General features: G+C 45.8%; 7 non-coding genes across 7 annotated transcripts; all 7 read right to left on the bottom strand.

Moving 5' to 3' along the window:
• Positions 1-1457: 1457 nt before the first annotated feature.
• On the bottom strand, positions 1458-1648 carry LOC130304156 (U2 spliceosomal RNA). Its single transcript, XR_008853958.1, has one exon. It is a non-coding gene; the product is annotated as a U2 spliceosomal RNA (small nuclear RNA).
• Positions 1649-3734: 2086 nt separating this feature from the next.
• On the bottom strand, positions 3735-3925 carry LOC130304155 (U2 spliceosomal RNA). The gene has a single exon (XR_008853957.1). It is a non-coding gene; the product is annotated as a U2 spliceosomal RNA (small nuclear RNA).
• Positions 3926-6015: 2090 nt separating this feature from the next.
• Positions 6016-6206, bottom strand: LOC130304153 (U2 spliceosomal RNA). Its single transcript, XR_008853955.1, has one exon. It is a non-coding gene; the product is annotated as a U2 spliceosomal RNA (small nuclear RNA).
• A 2089-nt stretch (positions 6207-8295) lies between these two features.
• On the bottom strand, positions 8296-8486 carry LOC130304152 (U2 spliceosomal RNA). Its single transcript, XR_008853954.1, has one exon. It is a non-coding gene; the product is annotated as a U2 spliceosomal RNA (small nuclear RNA).
• A 2081-nt stretch (positions 8487-10567) lies between these two features.
• Positions 10568-10758, bottom strand: LOC130304151 (U2 spliceosomal RNA). Its single transcript, XR_008853953.1, has one exon. It is a non-coding gene; the product is annotated as a U2 spliceosomal RNA (small nuclear RNA).
• A 2087-nt stretch (positions 10759-12845) lies between these two features.
• LOC130304150 (U2 spliceosomal RNA) lies at positions 12846-13036 on the bottom strand. The gene has a single exon (XR_008853952.1). It is a non-coding gene; the product is annotated as a U2 spliceosomal RNA (small nuclear RNA).
• Positions 13037-15124: 2088 nt separating this feature from the next.
• Positions 15125-15315, bottom strand: LOC130304149 (U2 spliceosomal RNA). The gene has a single exon (XR_008853951.1). It is a non-coding gene; the product is annotated as a U2 spliceosomal RNA (small nuclear RNA).
• Between the last annotated feature and the right edge of the window lie 1076 nt (positions 15316-16391).

Here is a 16391-nt window from a genome sequence, read left to right as displayed (position 1 = left end):
TTCTGAGGGTTCTAGATGGATGCAACAATCTCCTGTTGCTTCTATGAAGGCCATAATAGACGACATCACCAAACAGCTCCATAGTCACATACACAGCAAAGGAGAGATGTTGTTTACACCTAGTGATGTCAGTGGTATTGAGTGACATCACAGCACAGTGCTAAGGCTCCTGGGCCTGGACACAGCAGCGGCTGCAATATCTCAACGGAGAATACGTTTATATATATGTGTGTGTGTGCGCGTATATATATATATATATATATATATATATATATATATATATATATTTCTCCGCCGAAATCACTTTTAAACCCATTTCCACCTTTTTTTCCCTTCTCTTCCTCTTACTTTTTTTTCACGTTTTTTTACGTTTTTCTCCTTTTCGCCTCTTTTCTGGGCGTATTATTCTTCTTTTTCTTCTTTTTTTTCGTCTAATGCATACCCCATCAGTGCAGCAATGCTTATTCAATACCGCCAGCAGATGGAGACACTGGGGGATAATTTTCTAAGGATTTATACTGATTTTTCCTGTCTGAATTTGTCGCACAGAAAGTTGCAGGCCAAATATGTGTGACATTTCTGCGACTTTAGCTTCTAGAGCATTTTTACAACATTATACATAGGTGCTGAATACATAAAAAGCGACTGTTCAGCGACAGACAAGTCGCATCGGCTGAAAGTAGGCCAGAATGTCAGTCCATGTTGGAGCAGGTTTAGATACAGTCTAAAGTATAGATCTCAAAGTCTGTGCACAGAATTTAGCAAGGGCCTCGCACCTTCTGATGCATCAGGTAGGTGCACAATAGCATAGCCTAACCCTCTGTACTTTGGTCTATATTGATGCGGGACATAGACAGCCAGCTGATGACCAATCCATTAGTGCAATGGATGGCTGGAAGCATTTGTCTTTGCCTTTGCAATACCACAGAAGCAATGCATGGTCAATGTACAGCAATGACACACCTGTGTGAACAGCCAGGAGACCCCCCCCCCCCCCCCCATGTTATGTTACATAGTTACATAGTTAGTACGGTCGAAAAAAGACATATGTCCATCAAGTTCAACCAGGGAATTAAGGGGTAGGGGTGTGGCGCGATATTGGGGAAGGGATGAGATTTTATATTTCTTCATAAGCATTAATCTTATTTTGTCAATTAGGAACATTCAGCACCCACCCGCTATCAAGGCAGCTGCCTATCATGTCATGCCCTACCTGCACAGGTGTGCTGGCTACTCAAATGATCCAATTAAGGAGGCCATTTAGTCAGCAGCAGCAGAAGTCCTGTGCCTGGACGCTCCAACAGCGGCCAGACACAAGCAGAAGCAGCAGAAGCAGCAGCAGCAGCACCACCTTTTGTTTTTTGGCTGCAGCAGCAAGGCCCACAGGGCTGGCTAGCTGGCTAGCCAGCAAGCAGGTAGCAATGAAAGTAGGAATCTTTCTTTTTAACCCTGTAAGGGGGTGGTGCACTGTACCCGAAGATACTGCCATATCGGGTCAATGCATAGGGCGACGGAAGCAAGCTTCGAAATCGGCCCCCGTTCTCAAAAATCCATTTAATATATGGTCCCCAGATAGGGGACGTATCAGATATTAAACTGATAAGAACAGATACTACACTTGATCTTAGCCAAAAGGCCGAGAAGCGATAACCGTGAAAGGGGCGGGCCCAACAAGGTCCCCTTCATGGGCACTATCACTGCTTGCTGTCAGGGAGGCTGCCAGACAATTTTCCATGCACACTCTGGGCTGGGGGGCAGTCAACCACCAGTACACACAGCAGAACCTAAACCCATACCATTATTGCTAAGCAGCAAGACAGGGGCCCATTGCACTCCCACGGGGCCTTTTTAAATGCAATCCATAACCCGGATTTGCCAGGAACCCTTCTTACTCCTCCTACTTGCATGTGACACTGGGCTTAGGATCTGCATAGGAAACACACACACAAGCACACACCTACCTTTGTTGCCTGCAGATGCCTCCTTGGCTGTCCCCAAACGGTATCAAACCAACACCCACGGGAAGCTGTAAGCATAGAGGACATGCCTGCACCCCATTGGACTTACCTGTGTGGGTTAAATCCGGGTTATTTGACAACCTATGGCGGTGATGGTTCTGCTCAGGCAGAGCAGTGCTGATGCTCCTCATAAAGCTGTCGCTGCTGTGAAGGTTCTAGGTGACATCACAAATCCCTATGGTTACATACACAACAAAGCTGGGTTGTTGTTGTTTACACTCTGCAAGGCCTGTGGAAGTGAGTGACATCATAGCACTGTAGTTCTGAGGGTTCTAGATGGATGCAACAATCTCCTGTTGCTTCTATGAAGGCCATAATAGACGACATCACCAAACAGCTCCATAGTCACATACACAGCAAAGGAGAGATGTTGTTTACACCTAGTGATGTCAGTGGTATTGAGTGACATCACAGCACAGTGCTAAGGCTCCTGGGCCTGGACACAGCAGCGGCTGCAATATCTCAACAGAGAATACGTTTATATATATGTGTGTGTGTGCGCGTATATATATATATATATATATATATATATATATATATATATATATTCTCCGCCGAAATCACTTTTAAACCCATTTCCACCTTTTTTTCCCTTCTCTTCCTCTTACTTTTTTTTCACGTTTTTTTACGTTTTTCTCCTTTTCGCCTCTTTTCTGGGCGTATTATTCTTCTTTTTCTTCTTTTTTTTCGTCTAATGCATACCCCATCAGTGCAGCAATGCTTATTCAATACCGCCAGCAGATGGAGACACTGGGGGATAATTTTCTAAGGATTTATACTGATTTTTCCTGTCTGAATTTGTCGCACAGAAAGTTGCAGGCCAAATATGTGTGACATTTCTGCGACTTTAGCTTCTAGAGCATTTTTACAACATTATACATAGGTGCTGAATACATAAAAAGCGACTGTTCAGCGACAGACAAGTCGCATCGGCTGAAAGTAGGCCAGAATGTCAGTCCATGTTGGAGCAGGTTTAGATACAGTCTAAAGTATAGATCTCAAAGTCTGTGCACAGAATTTAGCAAGGGCCTCACACCTTCTGATGCATCAGGTAGGTGCACAATAGCATAGCCTAACCCTCTGTACTTTGGTCTATATTGATGCGGGACATAGACAGCCAGCTGATGACCAATCCATTAGTGCAAGGGATGGCTGGAAGCATTTGTCTTTGCCTTTGCAATACCACAGAAGCAATGCATGGTCAATGTACAGCAATGACACACCTGTGTGAACAGCCAGGAGACCCCCCCCCCCCCCCCATGTTATGTTACATAGTTACATAGTTAGTACGGTCGAAAAAAGACATATGTCCATCAAGTTCAACCAGGGAATTAAGGGGTAGGGGTGTGGCGCGATATTGGGGAAGGGATGAGATTTTATATTTCTTCATAAGCATTAATCTTATTTTGTCAATTAGGAACATTCAGCACCCACCCGCTATCAAGGCAGCTGCCTATCATGTCATGCCCTACCTGCACAGGTGTGCTGGCTACTCAAATGATCCAATTAAGGAGGCCATTTAGTCAGCAGCAGCAGAAGTCCTGTGCCTGGACGCTCCAACAGCGGCCAGACACAAGCAGAAGCAGCAGAAGCAGCAGCAGCAGCACCACCTTTTGTTTTTTGGCTGCAGCAGCAAGGCCCACAGGGCTGGCTAGCTGGCTAGCCAGCAAGCAGGTAGCAATGAAAGTAGGAATCTTTCTTTTTAACCCTGTAAGGGGGTGGTGCACTGTACCCGAAGATACTGCCATATCGGGTCAATGCATAGGGCGACGGAAGCAAGCTTCGAAATCGGCCCCCGTTCTCAAAAATCCATTTAATATATGGTCCCCAGATAGGGGACGTATCAGATATTAAACTGATAAGAACAGATACTACACTTGATCTTAGCCAAAAGGCCGAGAAGCGATAACCGTGAAAGGGGCGGGCCCAACAAGGTCCCCTTCATGGGCACTATCACTGCTTGCTGTCAGGGAGGCTGCCAGACAATTTTCCATGCACACTCTGGGCTGGGGGGCAGTCAACCACCAGTACACACAGCAGAACCTAAACCCATACCATTATTGCTAAGCAGCAAGACAGGGGCCCATTGCACTCCCACGGGGCCTTTTTAAATGCAATCCATAACCCGGATTTGCCAGGAACCCTTCTTACTCCTCCTACTTGCATGTGACACTGGGCTTAGGATCTGCATAGGAAACACACACACAAGCACACACCTACCTTTGTTGCCTGCAGATGCCTCCTTGGCTGTCCCCAAACGGTATCAAACCAACACCCACGGGAAGCTGTAAGCATAGAGGACATGCCTGCACCCCATTGGACTTACCTGTGTGGGTTAAATCCGGGTTATTTGACAACCTATGGCGGTGATGGTTCTGCTCAGGCAGAGCAGTGCTGATGCTCCTCATAAAGCTGTCGCTGCTGTGAAGGTTCTAGGTGACATCACAAATCCCTATGGTTACATACACAACAAAGCTGGGTTGTTGTTGTTTACACTCTGCAAGGCCTGTGGAAGTGAGTGACATCATAGCACTGTAGTTCTGAGGGTTCTAGATGGATGCAACAATCTCCTGTTGCTTCTATGAAGGCCATAATAGACGACATCACCAAACAGCTCCATAGTCACATACACAGCAAAGGAGAGATGTTGTTTACACCTAGTGATGTCAGTGGTATTGAGTGACATCACAGCACAGTGCTAAGGCTCCTGGGCCTGGACACAGCAGCGGCTGCAATATCTCAACGGAGAATACGTTTATATATATGTGTGTGTGTGCGCGTATATATATATATATATATATATATATATATATATATATATATATATATTTCTCAGCCGAAATCACTTTTAAACCCATTTCCACCTTTTTTTCCCTTCTCTTCCTCTTACTTTTTTTTCACGTTTTTTTACGTTTTTCTCCTTTTCGCCTCTTTTCTGGGCGTATTATTCTTCTTTTTCTTCTTTTTTTTCGTCTAATGCATACCCCATCAGTGCAGCAATGCTTATTCAATACCGCCAGCAGATGGAGACACTGGGGGATAATTTTCTAAGGATTTATACTGATTTTTCCTGTCTGAATTTGTCGCACAGAAAGTTGCAGGCCAAATATGTGTGACATTTCTGCGACTTTAGCTTCTAGAGCATTTTTACAACATTATACATAGGTGCTGAATACATAAAAAGCGACTGTTCAGCGACAGACAAGTCGCATCGGCTGAAAGTAGGCCAGAATGTCAGTCCATGTTGGAGCAGGTTTAGATACAGTCTAAAGTATAGATCTCAAAGTCTGTGCACAGAATTTAGCAAGGGCCTCGCACCTTCTGATGCATCAGGTAGGTGCACAATAGCATAGCCTAACCCTCTGTACTTTGGTCTATATTGATGCGGGACATAGACAGCCAGCTGATGACCAATCCATTAGTGCAATGGATGGCTGGAAGCATTTGTCTTTGCCTTTGCAATACCACAGAAGCAATGCATGGTCAATGTACAGCAATGACACACCTGTGTGAACAGCCAGGAGACCCCCCCCCCCCCCCATGTTATGTTACATAGTTACATAGTTAGTACGGTCGAAAAAAGACATATGTCCATCAAGTTCAACCAGGGAATTAAGGGGTAGGGGTGTGGCGCGATATTGGGGAAGGGATGAGATTTTATATTTCTTCATAAGCATTAATCTTATTTTGTCAATTAGGAACATTCAGCACCCACCCGCTATCAAGGCAGCTGCCTATCATGTCATGCCCTACCTGCACAGGTGTGCTGGCTACTCAAATGATCCAATTAAGGAGGCCATTTAGTCAGCAGCAGCAGAAGTCCTGTGCCTGGACGCTCCAACAGCGGCCAGACACAAGCAGAAGCAGCAGAAGCAGCAGCAGCAGCACCACCTTTTGTTTTTTGGCTGCAGCAGCAAGGCCCACAGGGCTGGCTAGCTGGCTAGCCAGCAAGCAGGTAGCAATGAAAGTAGGAATCTTTCTTTTTAACCCTGTAAGGGGGTGGTGCACTGTACCCGAAGATACTGCCATATCGGGTCAATGCATAGGGCGACGGAAGCAAGCTTCGAAATCGGCCCCCGTTCTCAAAAATCCATTTAATATATGGTCCCCAGATAGGGGACGTATCAGATATTAAACTGATAAGAACAGATACTACACTTGATCTTAGCCAAAAGGCCGAGAAGCGATAACCGTGAAAGGGGCGGGCCCAACAAGGTCCCCTTCATGGGCACTATCACTGCTTGCTGTCAGGGAGGCTGCCAGACAATTTTCCATGCACACTCTGGGCTGGGGGGCAGTCAACCACCAGTACACACAGCAGAACCTAAACCCATACCATTATTGCTAAGCAGCAAGACAGGGGCCCATTGCACTCCCACGGGGCCTTTTTAAATGCAATCCATAACCCGGATTTGCCAGGAACCCTTCTTACTCCTCCTACTTGCATGTGACACTGGGCTTAGGATCTGCATAGGAAACACACACACAAGCACACACCTACCTTTGTTGCCTGCAGATGCCTCCTTGGCTGTCCCCAAACGGTATCAAACCAACACCCACGGGAAGCTGTAAGCATAGAGGACATGCCTGCACCCCATTGGACTTACCTGTGTGGGTTAAATCCGGGTTATTTGACAACCTATGGCGGTGATGGTTCTGCTCAGGCAGAGCAGTGCTGATGCTCCTCATAAAGCTGTCGCTGCTGTGAAGGTTCTAGGTGACATCACAAATCCCTATGGTTACATACACAACAAAGCTGGGTTGTTGTTGTTTACACTCTGCAAGGCCTGTGGAAGTGAGTGACATCATAGCACTGTAGTTCTGAGGGTTCTAGATGGATGCAACAATCTCCTGTTGCTTCTATGAAGGCCGTAATAGACGACATCACCAAACAGCTCCATAGTCACATACACAGCAAAGGAGAGATGTTGTTTACACCTAGTGATGTCAGTGGTATTGAGTGACATCACAGCACAGTGCTAAGGCTCCTGGGCCTGGACACAGCAGCGGCTGCAATATCTCAACGGAGAATACGTTTATATATATGTGTGTGTGTGCGCGTATATATATATATATATATATATATATATATATATATATATATATATTTCTCCGCCGAAATCACTTTTAAACCCATTTCCACCTTTTTTTCCCTTCTCTTCCTCTTACTTTTTTTTCACGTTTTTTTACGTTTTTCTCTTCTCCTTTTCGCCTCTTTTCTGGGCGTATTATTCTTCTTTTTCTTCTTTTTTTTCGTCTAATGCATACCCCATCAGTGCAGCAATGCTTATTCAATACCGCCAGCAGATGGAGACACTGGGGGATAATTTTCTAAGGATTTATACTGATTTTTCCTGTCTGAATTTGTCGCACAGAAAGTTGCAGGCCAAATATGTGTGACATTTCTGCGACTTTAGCTTCTAGAGCATTTTTACAACATTATACATAGGTGCTGAATACATAAAAAGCGACTGTTCAGCGACAGACAAGTCGCATCGGCTGAAAGTAGGCCAGAATGTCAGTCCATGTTGGAGCAGGTTTAGATACAGTCTAAAGTATAGATCTCAAAGTCTGTGCACAGAATTTAGCAAGGGCCTCGCACCTTCTGATGCATCAGGTAGGTGCACAATAGCATAGCCTAACCCTCTGTACTTTGGTCTATATTGATGCGGGACATAGACAGCCAGCTGATGACCAATCCATTAGTGCAATGGATGGCTGGAAGCATTTGTCTTTGCCTTTGCAATACCACAGAAGCAATGCATGGTCAATGTACAGCAATGACACACCTGTGTGAACAGCCAGGAGACCCCCCCCCCCATGTTATGTTACATAGTTACATAGTTAGTACGGTCGAAAAAAGACATATGTCCATCAAGTTCAACCAGGGAATTAAGGGGTAGGGGTGTGGCGCGATATTGGGGAAGGGATGAGATTTTATATTTCTTCATAAGCATTAATCTTATTTTGTCAATTAGGAACATTCAGCACCCACCCGCTATCAAGGCAGCTGCCTATCATGTCATGCCCTACCTGCACAGGTGTGCTGGCTACTCAAATGATCCAATTAAGGAGGCCATTTAGTCAGCAGCAGCAGAAGTCCTGTGCCTGGACGCTCCAACAGCGGCCAGACACAAGCAGAAGCAGCAGAAGCAGCAGCAGCAGCACCACCTTTTGTTTTTTGGCTGCAGCAGCAAGGCCCACAGGGCTGGCTAGCTGGCTAGCCAGCAAGCAGGTAGCAATGAAAGTAGGAATCTTTCTTTTTAACCCTGTAAGGGGGTGGTGCACTGTACCCGAAGATACTGCCATATCGGGTCAATGCATAGGGCGACGGAAGCAAGCTTCGAAATCGGCCCCCGTTCTCAAAAATCCATTTAATATATGGTCCCCAGATAGGGGACGTATCAGATATTAAACTGATAAGAACAGATACTACACTTGATCTTAGCCAAAAGGCCGAGAAGCGATAACCGTGAAAGGGGCGGGCCCAACAAGGTCCCCTTCATGGGCACTATCACTGCTTGCTGTCAGGGAGGCTGCCAGACAATTTTCCATGCACACTCTGGGCTGGGGGGCAGTCAACCACCAGTACACACAGCAGAACCTAAACCCATACCATTATTGCTAAGCAGCAAGACAGGGGCCCATTGCACTCCCACGGGGCCTTTTTAAATGCAATCCATAACCCGGATTTGCCAGGAACCCTTCTTACTCCTCCTACTTGCATGTGACACTGGGCTTAGGATCTGCATAGGAAACACACACACAAGCACACACCTACCTTTGTTGCCTGCAGATGCCTCCTTGGCTGTCCCCAAACGGTATCAAACCAACACCCACGGGAAGCTGTAAGCATAGAGGACATGCCTGCACCCCATTGGACTTACCTGTGTGGGTTAAATCCGGGTTATTTGACAACCTATGGCGGTGATGGTTCTGCTCAGGCAGAGCAGTGCTGATGCTCCTCATAAAGCTGTCGCTGCTGTGAAGGTTCTAGGTGACATCACAAATCCCTATGGTTACATACACAACAAAGCTGGGTTGTTGTTGTTTACACTCTGCAAGGCCTGTGGAAGTGAGTGACATCATAGCACTGTAGTTCTGAGGGTTCTAGATGGATGCAACAATCTCCTGTTGCTTCTATGAAGGCCATAATAGACGACATCACCAAACAGCTCCATAGTCACATACACAGCAAAGGAGAGATGTTGTTTACACCTAGTGATGTCAGTGGTATTGAGTGACATCACAGCACAGTGCTAAGGCTCCTGGGCCTGGACACAGCAGCGGCTGCAATATCTCAACGGAGAATACGTTTATATATATGTGTGTGTGTGCGCGTATATATATATATATATATATATATATATATATATATATATATATATCTCCGCCGAAATCACTTTTAAACCCATTTCCACCTTTTTTTCCCTTCTCTTCCTCTTACTTTTTTTTCACGTTTTTTTACGTTTTTCTCCTTTTCGCCTCTTTTCTGGGCGTATTATTCTTCTTTTTCTTCTTTTTTTTCGTCTAATGCATACCCCATCAGTGCAGCAATGCTTATTCAATACCGCCAGCAGATGGAGACACTGGGGGATAATTTTCTAAGGATTTATACTGATTTTTCCTGTCTGAATTTGTCGCACAGAAAGTTGCAGGCCAAATATGTGTGACATTTCTGCGACTTTAGCTTCTAGAGCATTTTTACAACATTATACATAGGTGCTGAATACATAAAAAGCGACTGTTCAGCGACAGACAAGTCGCATCGGCTGAAAGTAGGCCAGAATGTCAGTCCATGTTGGAGCAGGTTTAGATACAGTCTAAAGTATAGATCTCAAAGTCTGTGCACAGAATTTAGCAAGGGCCTCGCACCTTCTGATGCATCAGGTAGGTGCACAATAGCATAGCCTAACCCTCTGTACTTTGGTCTATATTGATGCGGGACATAGACAGCCAGCTGATGACCAATCCATTAGTGCAATGGATGGCTGGAAGCATTTGTCTTTGCCTTTGCAATACCACAGAAGCAATGCATGGTCAATGTACAGCAATGACACACCTGTGTGAACAGCCAGGAGACCCCCCCCCCATGTTATGTTACATAGTTACATAGTTAGTACGGTCGAAAAAAGACATATGTCCATCAAGTTCAACCAGGGAATTAAGGGGTAGGGGTGTGGCGCGATATTGGGGAAGGGATGAGATTTTATATTTCTTCATAAGCATTAATCTTATTTTGTCAATTAGGAACATTCAGCACCCACCCGCTATCAAGGCAGCTGCCTATCATGTCATGCCCTACCTGCACAGGTGTGCTGGCTACTCAAATGATCCAATTAAGGAGGCCATTTAGTCAGCAGCAGCAGAAGTCCTGTGCCTGGACGCTCCAACAGCGGCCAGACACAAGCAGAAGCAGCAGAAGCAGCAGCAGCAGCACCACCTTTTGTTTTTTGGCTGCAGCAGCAAGGCCCACAGGGCTGGCTAGCTGGCTAGCCAGCAAGCAGGTAGCAATGAAAGTAGGAATCTTTCTTTTTAACCCTGTAAGGGGGTGGTGCACTGTACCCGAAGATACTGCCATATCGGGTCAATGCATAGGGCGACGGAAGCAAGCTTCGAAATCGGCCCCCGTTCTCAAAAATCCATTTAATATATGGTCCCCAGATAGGGGACGTATCAGATATTAAACTGATAAGAACAGATACTACACTTGATCTTAGCCAAAAGGCCGAGAAGCGATAACCGTGAAAGGGGCGGGCCCAACAAGGTCCCCTTCATGGGCACTATCACTGCTTGCTGTCAGGGAGGCTGCCAGACAATTTTCCATGCACACTCTGGGCTGGGGGGCAGTCAACCACCAGTACACACAGCAGAACCTAAACCCATACCATTATTGCTAAGCAGCAAGACAGGGGCCCATTGCACTCCCACGGGGCCTTTTTAAATGCAATCCATAACCCGTATTTGCCAGGAACCCTTCTTACTCCTCCTACTTGCATGTGACACTGGGCTTAGGATCTGCATAGGAAACACACACACAAGCACACACCTACCTTTGTTGCCTGCAGATGCCTCCTTGGCTGTCCCCAAACGGTATCAAACCAACACCCACGGGAAGCTGTAAGCATAGAGGACATGCCTGCACCCCATTGGACTTACCTGTGTGGGTTAAATCCGGGTTATTTGACAACCTATGGCGGTGATGGTTCTGCTCAGGCAGAGCAGTGCTGATGCTCCTCATAAAGCTGTCGCTGCTGTGAAGGTTCTAGGTGACATCACAAATCCCTATGGTTACATACACAACAAAGCTGGGTTGTTGTTGTTTACACTCTGCAAGGCCTGTGGAAGTGAGTGACATCATAGCACTGTAGTTCTGAGGGTTCTAGATGGATGCAACAATCTCCTGTTGCTTCTATGAAGGCCATAATAGACGACATCACCAAACAGCTCCATAGTCACATACACAGCAAAGGAGAGATGTTGTTTACACCTAGTGATGTCAGTGGTATTGAGTGACATCACAGCACAGTGCTAAGGCTCCTGGGCCTGGACACAGCAGCGGCTGCAATATCTCAACGGAGAATACGTTTATATATATGTGTGTGTGTGCGCGTATATATATATATATATATATATATATATATATATATATATATTCTCCGCCGAAATCACTTTTAAACCCATTTCCACCTTTTTTTCCCTTCTCTTCCTCTTACTTTTTTTTCACGTTTTTTTACGTTTTTCTCCTTTTCGCCTCTTTTCTGGGCGTATTATTCTTCTTTTTCTTCTTTTTTTTCGTCTAATGCATACCCCATCAGTGCAGCAATGCTTATTCAATACCGCCAGCAGATGGAGACACTGGGGGATAATTTTCTAAGGATTTATACTGATTTTTCCTGTCTGAATTTGTCGCACAGAAAGTTGCAGGCCAAATATGTGTGACATTTCTGCGACTTTAGCTTCTAGAGCATTTTTACAACATTATACATAGGTGCTGAATACATAAAAAGCGACTGTTCAGCGACAGACAAGTCGCATCGGCTGAAAGTAGGCCAGAATGTCAGTCCATGTTGGAGCAGGTTTAGATACAGTCTAAAGTATAGATCTCAAAGTCTGTGCACAGAATTTAGCAAGGGCCTCGCACCTTCTGATGCATCAGGTAGGTGCACAATAGCATAGCCTAACCCTCTGTACTTTGGTCTATATTGATGCGGGACATAGACAGCCAGCTGATGACCAATCCATTAGTGCAATGGATGGCTGGAAGCATTTGTCTTTGCCTTTGCAATACCACAGAAGCAATGCATGGTCAATGTACAGCAATGACACACCTGTGTGAACAGCCAGGAGACCCCCCCCCCCCCCCCCCCATGTTATGTTACATAGTTACATAGTTAGTACGGTCGAAAAAAGACATATGTCCATCAAGTTCAACCAGGGAATTAAGGGGTAGGGGTGTGGCGCGATATTGGGGAAGGGATGAGATTTTATATTTCTTCATAAGCATTAATCTTATTTTGTCAATTAGGAACATTCAGCACCCACCCGCTATCAAGGCAGCTGCCTATCATGTCATGCCCTACCTGCACAGGTGTGCTGGCTACTCAAATGATCCAATTAAGGAGGCCATTTAGTCAGCAGCAGCAGAAGTCCTGTGCCTGGACGCTCCAACAGCGGCCAGACACAAGCAGAAGCAGCAGAAGCAGCAGCAGCAGCACCACCTTTTGTTTTTTGGCTGCAGCAGCAAGGCCCACAGGGCTGGCTAGCTGGCTAGCCAGCAAGCAGGTAGCAATGAAAGTAGGAATCTTTCTTTTTAACCCTGTAAGGGGGTGGTGCACTGTACCCGAAGATACTGCCATATCGGGTCAATGCATAGGGCGACGGAAGCAAGCTTCGAAATCGGCCCCCGTTCTCAAAAATCCATTTAATATATGGTCCCCAGATAGGGGACGTATCAGATATTAAACTGATAAGAACAGATACTACACTTGATCTTAGCCAAAAGGCCGAGAAGCGATAACCGTGAAAGGGGCGGGCCCAACAAGGTCCCCTTCATGGGCACTATCACTGCTTGCTGTCAGGGAGGCTGCCAGACAATTTTCCATGCACACTCTGGGCTGGGGGGCAGTCAACCACCAGTACACACAGCAGAACCTAAACCCATACCATTATTGCTAAGCAGCAAGACAGGGGCCCATTGCACTCCCACGGGGCCTTATTAAATGCAATCCATAACCCGGATTTGCCAGGAACCCTTCTTACTCCTCCTACTTGCATGTGACACTGGGCTTAGGATCTGCATAGGAAACACACACACAAGCACACACCTACCTTTGTTGCCTGCAGATGCCTCCTTGGCTGTCCCCAAACGGTATCAAACCAACACCCACGGGAAGCTGTAAGCATAGAGGACATGCCTGCACCCCATTGGACTTACCTGTGTGGGTTAAATCCGGGTTATTTGACAACCTATGGCGGTGATGGTTCTGCTCAGGCAGAGCAGTGCTGATGCTCCTCATAAAGCTGTCGCTGCTGTGAAGGTTCTAGGTGACATCACAAATCCCTATGGTTACATACACAACAAAGCTGGGTTGTTGTTGTTTACACTCTGCAAGGCCTGTGGAAGTGAGTGACATCATAGCACTGTAGTTCTGAGGGTTCTAGATGGATGCAACAATCTCCTGTTGCTTCTATGAAGGCCATAATAGACGACATCACCAAACAGCTCCATAGTCACATACACAGCAAAGGAGAGATGTTGTTTACACCTAGTGATGTCAGTGGTATTGAGTGACATCACAGCACAGTGCTAAGGCTCCTGGGCCTGGACACAGCAGCGGCTGCAATATCTCAACGGAGAATACGTTTATATATATGTGTGTGTGTGCGCGTATATATATATATATATATATATATATATATATATATATATATATATCTCCGCCGAAATCACTTTTAAACCCATTTCCACCTTTTTTTCCCTTCTCTTCCTCTTACTTTTTTTTCACGTTTTTTTACGTTTTTCTCCTTTTCGCCTCTTTTCTGGGCGTATTATTCTTCTTTTTCTTCTTTTTTTTCGTCTAATGCATACCCCATCAGTGCAGCAATGCTTATTCAATACCGCCAGCAGATGGAGACACTGGGGGATAATTTTCTAAGGATTTATACTGATTTTTCCTGTCTGAATTTGTCGCACAGAAAGTTGCAGGCCAAATATGTGTGACATTTCTGCGACTTTAGCTTCTAGAGCATTTTTACAACATTATACATAGGTGCTGAATACATAAAAAGCGACTGTTCAGCGACAGACAAGTCGCATCGGCTGAAAGTAGGCCAGAATGTCAGTCCATGTTGGAGCAGGTTTAGATACAGTCTAAAGTATAGATCTCAAAGTCTGTGCACAGAATTTAGCAAGGGCCTCGCACCTTCTGATGCATCAGGTAGGTGCACAATAGCATAGCCTAACCCTCTGTACTTTGGTCTATATTGATGCGGGACATAGACAGCCAGCTGATGACCAATCCATTAGTGCAATGGATGGCTGGAAGCATTTGTCTTTGCCTTTGCAATACCACAGAAGCAATGCATGGTCAATGTACAGCAATGACACACCTGTGTGAACAGCCAGGAGACCCCCCCCCCCCCCCCCATGTTATGTTACATAGTTACATAGTTAGTACGGTCGAAAAAAGACATATGTCCATCAAGTTCAACCAGGGAATTAAGGGGTAGGGGTGTGGCGCGATATTGGGGAAGGGATGAGATTTTATATTTCTTCATAAGCATTAATCTTATTTTGTCAATTAGGAACATTCAGCACCCACCCGCTATCAAGGCAGCTGCCTATCATGTCATGCCCTACCTGCACAGGTGTGCTGGCTACTCAAATGATCCAATTAAGGAGGCCATTTAGTCAGCAGCAGCAGAAGTCCTGTGCCTGGACGCTCCAACAGCGGCCAGACACAAGCAGAAGCAGCAGAAGCAGCAGCAGCAGCACCACCTTTTGTTTTTTGGCTGCAGCAGCAAGGCCCACAGGGCTGGCTAGCTGGCTAGCCAGCAAGCAGGTAGCAATGAAAGTAGGAATCTTTCTTTTTAACCCTGTAAGGGGGTGGTGCACTGTACCCGAAGATACTGCCATATCGGGTCAATGCATAGGGCGACGGAAGCAAGCTTCGAAATCGGCCCCCGTTCTCAAAAATCCATTTAATATATGGTCCCCAGATAGGGGACGTATCAGATATTAAACTGATAAGAACAGATACTACACTTGATCTTAGCCAAAAGGCCGAGAAGCGATAACCGTGAAAGGGGCGGGCCCAACAAGGTCCCCTTCATGGGCACTATCACTGCTTGCTGTCAGGGAGGCTGCCAGACAATTTTCCATGCACACTCTGGGCTGGGGGGCAGTCAACCACAGTACACACAGCAGAACCTAAACCCATACCATTATTGCTAAGCAGCAAGACAGGGGCCCATTGCACTCCCACGGGGCCTTTTTAAATGCAATCCATAACCCGTATTTGCCAGGAACCCTTCTTACTCCTCCTACTTGCATGTGACACTGGGCTTAGGATCTGCATAGGAAACACACACACAAGCACACACCTACCTTTGTTGCCTGCAGATGCCTCCTTGGCTGTCCCCAAACGGTATCAAACCAACACCCACGGGAAGCTGTAAGCATAGAGGACATGCCTGCACCCCATTGGACTTACCTGTGTGGGTTAAATCCGGGTTATTTGACAACCTATGGCGGTGATGGTTCTGCTCAGGCAGAGCAGTGCTGATGCTCCTCATAAAGCTGTCGCTGCTGTGAAGGTTCTAGGTGACATCACAAATCCCTATGGTTACATACACAACAAAGCTGGGTTGTTGTTGTTTACACTCTGCAAGGCCTGTGGAAGTGAGTGACATCATAGCACTGTAGTTCTGAGGGTTCTAGATGGATGCAACAATCTCCTGTTGCTTCTATGAAGGCCATAATAGACGACATCACCAAACAGCTCCATAGTCACATACACAGCAAAGGAGAGATGTTGTTTACACCTAGTGATGTCAGTGGTATTGAGTGACATCACAGCACAGTGCTAAGGCTCCTGGGCCTGGACACAGCAGCGGCTGCAATATCTCAACGGAGAATACGTTTATATATATGTGTGTGTGTGCGCGTATATATATATATATATATATATATATATATATATATATATATTTCTCCGCCGAAATCACTTTTAAACCCATTTCCACCTTTTTTTCCCTTCTCTTCCTCTTACTTTTTTTTCACGTTTTTTTACGTTTTTCTCCTTTTCGCCTCTTTTCTGGGCGTATTATTCTTCTTTTTCTTCTTTTTTTTCGTCTAATGCATACCCCATC

This window comes from Hyla sarda, unplaced genomic scaffold (genome assembly GCF_029499605.1).
Source record: "Hyla sarda isolate aHylSar1 unplaced genomic scaffold, aHylSar1.hap1 scaffold_1264, whole genome shotgun sequence".
Taxonomy (NCBI): domain Eukaryota; kingdom Metazoa; phylum Chordata; class Amphibia; order Anura; family Hylidae; genus Hyla; species Hyla sarda.
This window is presented reverse-complemented; position numbering and strand designations above follow the sequence as displayed.